This window comes from Desmodus rotundus, chromosome 4 (assembly GCF_022682495.2).
Source record: "Desmodus rotundus isolate HL8 chromosome 4, HLdesRot8A.1, whole genome shotgun sequence".
In the NCBI taxonomy this organism is placed as follows: domain Eukaryota; kingdom Metazoa; phylum Chordata; class Mammalia; order Chiroptera; family Phyllostomidae; genus Desmodus; species Desmodus rotundus.
The window spans coordinates 139,752,591-139,763,114 of record NC_071390.1 but is presented as its reverse complement, the minus strand read 5'-3'; the positions used below and the strand labels follow the sequence as shown (position 1 = coordinate 139,763,114).

Sequence of the window (10,524 nt, the reverse complement as noted above, 5' to 3'; positions counted from 1 at the left end):
GGGGTTTGTGGTCTCTGCTCTGGTGCAGTGATTGTGCACTGAGGGGTCTAGAAAATGAAAAGTACCCTGACATTCCAAAGGTATGTTCACATAGATGCAAAAAGACAATAGGCAGGCTCAGTTAAGGTAAAATTGACCTTTGTCAGGGAAGATGCCAGCCTAGGATAGGACTACCGGCCAACACTCGCTTTCAGTGAGAAAGTTTTAATTTCAGACCATCCTATGTGGTTACTTTCAGTCTCTGAGTTTGTAAGGCCGCCATGCAGGCCTCCCCTGAGCTGGTCAGGTTTAGTATGTGACCCTCCCCCCATTTTGTCCACAAAGGCCTGCTACAGGCTCAAGAACGGCCCTACCCCTCAACAAATCACATCATGGCCAAAGCTAATTTCACAGCCATTGCTAATACTCTTTCTATATGCATACTTTTTAACTACTTCACCTATAATCCCCAAACCTGGTGCTCACTGTTAAATTTCTGTATCAGTTGCTGTGAGCAAAGTTCTCAAGCATGGCCAATCATGTTCCATGCATTCTGAATTTAAAACATTTAAAACGAATTTAGTGGTTTTGTCCAGCATTAGAGACTTTGAGTAATACACTCTCATTGCTTTCCTGACTGATGCAGCATGTAACACCAATGCTTTGACTGTCAGAATGATTCATTATGTCCTGGATCAACTCTTTTATACAGAGATGCAGGTTATGTGAAATAATTTGGGAAAGAGTTTAAACCCAAGGTCATCAAAGTGCTTAAGACACATTTTCAAATTAATCGAAATTCAGGTACATTCTCTGAAATCACTTGAAGTCTGTCCCCCGATATTCAAATTGTCTGAAAGAAATAACTTGCCACAGTGCTGAGCTGAAGCCACAATCGGTGACAGCTGCAGCTCAGGAACACCCCAAGCAAGACCTGCACGCAGCCAACTTTTTAATTCTTTCAGCTGACGGTTACCGGATTAATATTTGACACCGTTCAACCAGCTTCATGTTAGCCGTGATAATGGAGCCCAAAGATGCCAAATGCACTAAGAACCTACTAAGTGCCAAGCTCTGTGCTGCATAAATCCACACATCTCATCTTCCACATATTTTTCACCTCAATTTAAGAAGAGGAAACTGGAACTCAGAGAAAATGAAGGGTTTCACCACAACTCCAGGACCAGGGTTTTTGAAATCACGTGTCTCCGATTCCAAAGTACTTCTTCCTTGTATAGCATGTGAGGGTTTTGTGTATAATAATTTCCTAATTCTTAAAAGCATTTAATGTTGTGAAAAGCCTATATCCTAATATGTAAGAAAATAAGCATATTCCATGCTTCACTCTAAATTTCAGAAAGAGTAGTCCCATTGTGAAACAGTCCACAACTGTAAGTGGTTACATATTAATCTCTGGGACCTTCCCGTTTCCTTTTTTAGAGGAAAGAATGTAGAGAAAGAGTGGGCGAAGGAGGGCAGGCAAGAACCCAGGCACTCGCCCCGTCCTTACCATGTGGTAGCCATGCTGCCTGATTATTTTGCCCATGTGAGCATGATCCTCCCCACTTCCCAATGGTGAATCTTAATCTTAAATTGGTGAGATAAATTTTTCCAGAGATTCCAGGACGACTCAGAGGTGCTATTGGGATTAAAATTTAGTTCTGCTTTATCAAAAGTAATGTGCTTTTCCCATCATGCTTTTAAGACATATATGACACCTCCTCTCTCTCTTCTCAGAATAAAACTCTCATAATAGAATGTCAGGCAAAAGGGCAATCACCCTATTTCCCACTGCAGAAAGATGCCTCCTCTGGCCACCTGACTTTCATCCCAATTAACGCCAAAAATTATATGACTGCATCTGTTAAAAACTTCATTTTTAGGCAAGCACTTGAACTGCTCTTCTTCCTCTGTCTGTCTGCTGCTGAGCTCTGTAGTTGGGTTTCGCCATCTTTGATTTCCCCTGGGCATCTTTCTGACTCATTCACCATGAAATAACTGAAGGTTGTAAAGAGAAAAACCACCAACTGAAGACGTTTACAATTTTGTGATTGAAAAATTAAATGAAACTGCCTTACAACACATACACTTCATTTAAAATGCAAATACTAAGTACAGATTGATTTACTTTAAATATCACATAGGCGCTTTCACTAAGAAACTGCTGGTTTGTAATCCATTCATGCACTTCAAAATTAAAAACTTCACAAAATAAAAACTTCACTTTAGGATGCATTAAAAGGACTACTTTATATAATAAGAGAGTAGGAAAATTTTCATCATAATGTTTTATCTCGTTTTAATGAGGTTCTCGGCAGTTCTCGGTATTGTATATATCAGAGCACATTTACCAACATTACAAAGGTTCAGACCTCCACATACAGTTAATCCACAATGACTGTCCAATGTATTCTAATTGGTTTAGTGCCATTAAAATTTTATTTTGAAATATAAAACACTCAGACATATAATAAATATATGATCAGTTAGTCATCTAGCACAATCAGAAAAATCACATTGATTATAAATTATTCAAAGTGAAATGGTGCCTCAGCAAAATCTGTAGACCACCTCTGTCTGAAAATTAGATAAATAAGAAGAAAAATCAAGATTTTAAATGGATTTTCATGGTCAAACTGGTATGATGCTTCAAGCTCCTGTTCATAGTTAGTTATAAGAAAATAATATAAAACAAGCCCAAATATCCAAGTATTTATATTACTTTGGCTATATTCAATTGAACAAGGTAAAATTAAAAAATGTTCCCTTAAAATTATAAAGATTATTCATTTTAAAGTTGTATATTATATCAACAACTTTTCCAGAAATCTAATGTGCTATGAGATAAATCTTGATAAGCCTGAAGTATTTTCAAGAAAACAACTAGATGAATTTATTACTGATAAACAAATAAATAAAGGAAGCAGACATATAAAGTTTAATATATTTTAAGCATTAAACTCTTTGAAAAAATAAGTAGATTAGATAGATACAAACAGATAGATTATACAGATATATTTATATACCAGCGAGAAAGAAAGATATGGGGAGAGTGGGAGGGAAGGGGAGAGAAGGGGAGATATGTGGGGAGAGAGAGAGACACGACAGCATAAAACCTGGAAACACATCAAAGATTTGGCGAATTTGACCATGGTCGGTGTGGAAAGGAGCTGGGCAAATGATTATTTGCAAAACTGAACTGGATGAATCTAGTGGACACGTAAAGTGGGTTGTGTGCTTGCTAAGTCCTAACTTTTTTTTTAAGGGAGAGAGGAGAGCTTTGTTAGCACCCAGCACCAGACAGGATGTCAGGACAGGCAGCAGGGAACATCTGGGCAGGCAGCATGAATCTGGCAGGTAGGCAGGCAGCAAGCAGGGAGGATGCAGTTGGGGATTGCCCTGTGAGGGGTGTGGTGTCCCTCCAGCCGCTGCCTGCTGGGACCTGGGTCTGTGGCTTAGAACGGGATGTCATCCACACGGAAAGCTGGCCTGCCCAAGTCAGGCATCAGTGATGAGCGAAGGCTGGTTTCCTTTTGTAGCTGGATCTATTTTAATGCAAATATGGAAGCATTGTCAGGAATGTGAATCGTCTCCCCCAGGCTGCATGGCCGGGTGCATGGCTCCAAAGGGCAGCAGCATGGGTACTTGGGGTAGTAGTGCGTCTTGAACTCTTCCTTGGACAGGATGCCCCACCATGTCTTTTCAGTTGGGGTTCCCAAGATGTGGAGGATGAAGTGCAGCTGCTCCTCCACCACGGTGTGTGGGAAGAGGGGGCCAGCCCATGGCCATCTCATAGAAAATGCAGCCCACACCCCACACTGGGTGGTGGTGTGTGGACCCCAGCAGAATGCCTGGAGGCGTGTACCACGGAGGCACCAACTCACTGGAGTGGGTCTTCATCAGAATTGATTTTGGCCCAGTCAGGCCAAAGTCGGCCAGCTTGAGCTCTCCTCTCTCACTGATGAGCACATTCTGGGGTTTGAGGTCTCAGTGTAGCACCTCCTGCTGGTGACAGGAGGCCAGGCCATGGAACAGCTAGAACAGGAACAGCTTCCCATTGTGTATGTTGATGATGTTCCCAGTTATTCAGGTACTGCTTCAGGTCCTTGTCCAGGAACTCAAAGACAAGGGTGAGGACTTCTCCCTGCGGATAATTTCATGCAGTCTAACTATGTTGGCATTTCTGAGGTCCTTGAGCAGGGTCACTTCCCGAATGGTGGTGCACGGTGCCACCTCTTTCTGCTCCAGTCTGACCTCCGGGAGTGCCACAAGGCTGTCTGTGAGCTTGCTTTTGCCTTGGTAAATGGTGGCATAGGTACCCTTGCCTAGCTTGTCCAGCTTGATGTAGGTCTCCAGTTTTCCAGAGCCAATCTCGGACAGTCCGACACAGCAGAGGCGGTGGCTGAGGGGCTTGTTGAAGATGAGGCTATTGAAGGTCAGCTTCTCAAGGTGGACCTGGGGCAGCCAGATGTCAGCTAGTAGTGATGGACGCTCGGCCCACAGTGGAGATCTTGCACTAGGGAAGTTTGCTCACGTGCACTCTCACTGGCAACTGCACCTCATCCAAGGAAGTGGCTGAAAAGCCTGATGACTTTCCCCATCAGATGCCATCTTCAAGTCAGACCCCATCTTCAAGTCCTCGTGTACAATCTCTGGTGCTGAGCTGAGAGGTCCCTGTCCAGAGTGAAGTTCCCCAGGGGCAGCACACTGGGGACCCCTCCAAGATCACTGTCGCCACCACCAGTCTCATCCAGGCTTACCTGTCCAGGGGCTCTTTTGGTCTTGTCTACTAGACAGCTGACCTTTGATCCACAGCAACCAGCGGGGTCATAGGAACAACCTCAGCAGAGCCGGACCTGCTCAGAGACCACTGGGGCTCAAGCCCTGTGCCCCCTTTCTCCTTCTGCACACTGCTGGCGCCAGTCCCAGAAGTCTCCCACCTTAGCTGGAGCGGGGAGAAGCTAAGGGCCACCACTGGCTGAGAAGGAGGAGGCAGCAGGATCCCGCTCAGCCTACAATGACCTTGGCCACTGTGGGCGATGCCCCTGGACTCATGGGTGCCGGGTTTGCATCCAAGAGCTCATGGTGGCTCACGGCTCAGAGTCCACTGCTCCCGGAGACCAGGAAGATCCCGGAGCCCAAAAACATACCAACCAACCACTTCATGGGCCATGCTCCTCGCCTCAGAACTTCTTAAATTATTATTTCTTTTAGGTTATGCGAAGTGCACAGGAATATTCAGCAAAAGACAAAAATGCAAATTTGACACAATATATAGCACATTCATGTACAAGGATTGACTTAAAAAGCTGCATTAACATATAGTGTTCTTTGCAATTTTGTCCAGCACATCTAAGGGTTCATTGCTTTGAGCAAACTCATTTACCATGTCCTTTAAGACTGGCCTAACGAGACCTGGCTCGAGAAGTTCAATCTGCGGCTGAGGCTGAGGCTAATAGGTTATTGTCACTCATTCCAATGTAAAAAAAAAAGTATAAATAAATAATTAAACAACTGAGAGACAACGTAGCAAAAAGATTATTCAACTTTTCCGTTCAAGAATTAGGATATACTAGAATTCATTTTTCCAGCACTGCAGAAGCATCATTTACGTGACAATTGATATGCTAATCAGATTAATCTAGGAACTCTTATATGTGGCAATCCTTTGTTAATATAGTTGGAGATATTTTGTTAATTTGGAAGTTTGAAAAAAAAATTTAGCAGGGTGAAACAAATTAACATACCTCTGATATACATGGGAGAAACCCAGGAAGACTAAGTTACTCCTGAAAATTTAAAATGTGATAGACAGTAGCTTTCTTTTCTCTAAAATCAAACCTAAGTTAGTGTGACCTGGAAAAAATAAGGCAAAGCAGATTAGAGAACTTCTCTTCTTGAAAGGAAGCTATTTGCCATTTAAGCAGAATATTTACCCCCTCTCCCCTAGTCAGGTAGAAATGCTTTCATGTCTCTTTTTGAGAATGTGTAATTTTTTACTTCTAATATCAAAATATATCAACCTACCTATCAGAAATTTTCACATGCAGAAAGTTATGTCCTCACCATTTGTTCCTTTAAAATTTCTGTATTTAAACCTTTTACAAATTCATACTCATTGAACTAAGGAGGCTTAGCTATAGCGATAACACTTTCTTAGCCTTTTAAAAAGGGGTTTCAGATACTTTATTAAAAAAAAACCTAAAGGAATCAGGGTTGTGATAGCAGATTGAGCTCACAAATCCTGGAATTAGGAGAAAATAAATACAATAAACTGGAAAATCTATACCTGCTCTAGAAAACAAGGGGAGCAGCTGAAGGCCAAGAACTATGAACTTCTAAAATATGGAAAGCAGGCAGGTTCAAATTTTAAAAATCATAGCTGGAAATGTCAGAAGAGCTGCAGTAAAACACCTTTCATGAATTAATGGATGAATTATAGTGTATCAGTCAGGGAAGCAGAGGAGCAGAACCAGCAGGAGATAGAGGTAAATATGTATCCCCGTGTACAGGGAAATTTGTTACAGGGAACTGGCTTACGCACTTACGCAGTTGTGGGAGCTACGTAGTTAAGCAGTCTCTGTAAAGCTATTGTCTGCATTTGATACTGAAGCGTGAAGTCCACAGGGCAGGCAGTCAACACAGAAAGATCATGAGCAGGATGGAACCCACAAACACCACCTGGAACCCCATGAGGACAGACTAAAACCTGTGCCCATTTTTGTTCCTTCTGACATTGGTGACAAGGGTATTCTGCAGAAGCTGGGCTCTGCATTACAGAACTAAACACGCACACCTGGTTCAGGGGTCAGAGAAGCGGAAGGATGATCCACAGGCAGGCAGAACAATTGTTGCTGCCTATGCGATGCATCAGCCGATCAGTAACAACACGTTTGAGCATCCTAAGTAGGAACACTTAAGAAAGGGAATTCTGGGAAATGTAGTTCATCCCAGTCAAGTTGGCACAACAAAGCATCACATCCAGGAAGAAGAAAAGTGCATTTAAATGGAAGCAGTGGCATATACGATGGAAAATAAAGAAATCAGTGCAATAACTTATTAAGTTTAAATGTGTTAATTTTAAAAAAATATTTTATTATTTTCTTTTTTTTTAGAGAGAGGGGAAGGGAGGGAGAAAGAGAGGGAGAGAAACATCAAATGGTTGCCTCTCACAAGCCCCAAATGGGGCATATTCCCTGACTGGGAACCAACCCGGTGACCTTTTGGTTCACATGCCAATGCTCCATCCAGTGAGCCACACCAGCCAGGGCTCTAAATGTGTTAATTTTTTAAAAAATTCAAAAGCAATAACAATTGGAAAGAATATTTTAGAAGTGTGCAGTATACGAAGCAGCAGGAGTGAGGCAGCCAGGAGTATGGGAAAAGAAAGAAACAAAAGGTTGCCAAGATTCTGCGGGGATTCAGGGGAAGATGTAGAAACAACTGAAACATTCTTTACTAGACGATGGGATATGGATCACAGTATTCCTTTTTGCCTACCTAGTAGTTTTTCTTGGATCCTGGATGTTATGAATATTTTGTTGTTGAGTGTTTAACTCTTTTAAAAAACTTTTTTAAAAGAGTGTTGGATTATGCCATGACTAGCAGGTAAGTTATTTGTGGACCACCCCGATGCTTATTTATGAGCTTTGTTAAGGAGGGTTTACAGTAGCCTTAACTCTAGGCTGCTTTAGCACTATTACTAAGGTGCAGCATTTCTGTTGTCTCTATCCCATGCTTCCTTTTTTCAACTTTATCTCTCCATTCTAGGCAGTTAGAAAACAAACATCTTCCAGTCCCGTGTGGGCTCTGGGGACTTTTCAGCGTACTGCTCCTTTGCAAGGCCTCGTGAAGTTCTCCAGCACTGCATACGCACAGCTCAGCATTCAGCCAAGAGTTCGGACTCCTGGAGCTCTAGTTCTGCACAGCTTTCTTTTCCTCAGATTCAGCCTTGCAAATTCCGTTCACCTTGGCATTCCCAAAATCCCTGTCTCTTTAGCTCAGCAGCACCACTGTGGTCTGCTTGGTTCTTGCTCTCTGTGCTACAACCTGGAAAGTTCCTCCTCCGCCTGCCTCTGGTGATTGTCATTAACTTCACCTTATTTGTTTCATTTCTCTAAAGTATTACAGTCCTGACTGTTTACAATGTCTAAAAACTCTTGTTTCAGATACTTTTGTTCAATTCTCTAGCTGTTTATGGCTAGTTCAGTACCAGTTGGTCTGTCATGCCTGAAAGAAGAAATCTTCTACATTTTCTCTTGGTTCCATCACTAAGCTTAAGACTCACAGGAAAAGTCACCTGTACCAGTAGACTTTTAGGTACATAAACCAGTACATTTCCTTTTTATTTTAAGACAATGTGAGTTGCATTTTTCTGCTGCCTACATCCCAAAATGTGTGCTACGTGATACACTATATACAGAGTTGGATTCATAGCCCAACACTGAAGTATTTACATAGTACTCTATTTTTTCTCTACATTTTCCCAAGCTGATCTTTAGCGACGCAAGCATTGTTCTAATTCACTTCAGTTACCTTCTATGTACATTTACCGAGTACCCAAATATAATTCAGATGCTATGTTAGACTCTAAGAGGTAAAGATAAAGTTTCTGCTCTCAAGGAGCTGAGGGTCTACTACGGGAAATTTACACAGAAGCAAAAATAGGGGATTGAAGTGCATCTCCCCAAAAAATATATATCAGTCCTAACACTTGATACCTGCGAATGTGATTTTATTTGGTAATAGATTCTTTGAAGAGCTAATTAAATTAAGACAAGTTCATACTGAATGAGAGTGGGACCTAATCCAATGGCTGGTGTCCTTATAAAAAGAAGAAAGTTTGGCCACAAATACACAGCAAAGAGAATGCCATGTGAAGGCAGAAACACAGACACACGGGGGAGAAGGCAACTAAAACAGTGAAAGTAAAATAAATAAATAAATAGCTGAAGATGTACTTTACAATCATCAAAAAAGACTAAATTATATATTAATAAAAGAAGTTAATTTGATGAGGAATATTTCATGATAAGAGGATTGATTTAACAGGAAAACATAAACATCCTAAGTTTATATGTATCTAATATCATAGTTTAAAAATATATAAAACAAAATTGAAAGTACTAACAGAAAAAAATGAACAAATTACCATTATAGTTAAGAGATGTCACAGACCTTTCTAGGTATGCAAAACATCAGAAAGGATAGAAGATGTGAATAGTGCAATTAACAAATTTTCCACATGTACATATGTATATAATATATATGAAATGTACCCAACAACTGCCCAATACGCATATACACTTTCATAGTAAGTGTACATGGACATTTATCAACATAGACCATAACTTAGGTCATAAAAACAAGTCATCAAATTTCAAAAGACTGAAAGTATAAAGAGTATGTTCTTTGATCAAAGTGAAAATAAACTGGAAATCAACAATATATTGTTTGAAAATGTTTGGAAATTAAGCAAGATGCCTTTAAGTAACCCATGGTTTAAAGAAGAAATCACAGAAAATATTGGAAAATAGTTTTAATTGAATGATGTATCAAAATTTGCAGGATACAGTTAAAGCAGTGTGCTCTTAATGCGTATATTACAATAGAAATGTTTATTCATAATGGTCTCATACTAGGCACCACCCAAATATTTATCAACAGTAGAAGGAATACATACAATGGAATAATTATATCAATGAAAAAGCCTGAACTTCTGCTATAAACAGCAACATGGATGAATCTCACAGACATGATGTTGAGTGAAAAAGTTATACATGAAACAGTGCATGGGGTATGACGCCATTGACGTGAAGTTCAAACAACAGGCAGGATTGTTCATGTGTTATAGGTCAAAATAAGGAGTCCTTTGGAAGGTGTTGACTGGGAGGAGTACAAGGGAGCCTTCTGCAGTGCTAGAAATGTCCCGTGTCTTGATCTGGGTGGTTGTTACACAGGCATATATGTGTAAAAATTCATCAGATTACACTTTGCTGTATTTTACTCCACGTAATTTGTAACTTCAATAAATATGCAAAAAAGAAAACAATAAGGTTAATCCCCTTTCACTATTCTCTTTGAAACTCTCCTTGCCATTCCTGCTTATTTTGCCGTAGCTAGCAATTTAGAATTATTGCGGCAGTTGCGAAGACAGACTGCTCGGATTCCCTTTCCAGAGAACCTGCAGTGAGGAGGTAAGTGACTGCTGGCCTTGGCCGCTCTTGGCCTTTGATGGGGTCACGGTAGAGATATTGAGCCGGGCCATCACTGCCCACTATGGGTCTCTTCTAACGGACAGTGTTTGCTTTGCGGGTCCCCATCAGCCTGCTGGAGACTTTCTCAGAGCTGCATGGCAGTCCAAGCCTCTTCTTCCCTAATTCTTTCCATCCCTCTCTTCTTCCACAGGTTCGGTCCTGAATGGTGGTCCACCTACTCCTGTTTCCTCTCCACTTTATCACTCACAAGCATTTCCCCAATAAATCTCTGGCACATCTAATTCTGTTTTGACATGAACAAGATTGAAAACTTGGAGCCTATAGTCTT

General features: G+C 41.1%; 1 pseudogene; it reads right to left on the bottom strand.

Annotated features, from left to right (window-relative positions):
* Positions 1–3,434: 3,434 nt before the first annotated feature.
* Positions 3,435–5,034, bottom strand: LOC112319506 (cyclin-dependent kinase 16 pseudogene; annotated as a pseudogene).
* Between the last annotated feature and the right edge of the window lie 5,490 nt (positions 5,035–10,524).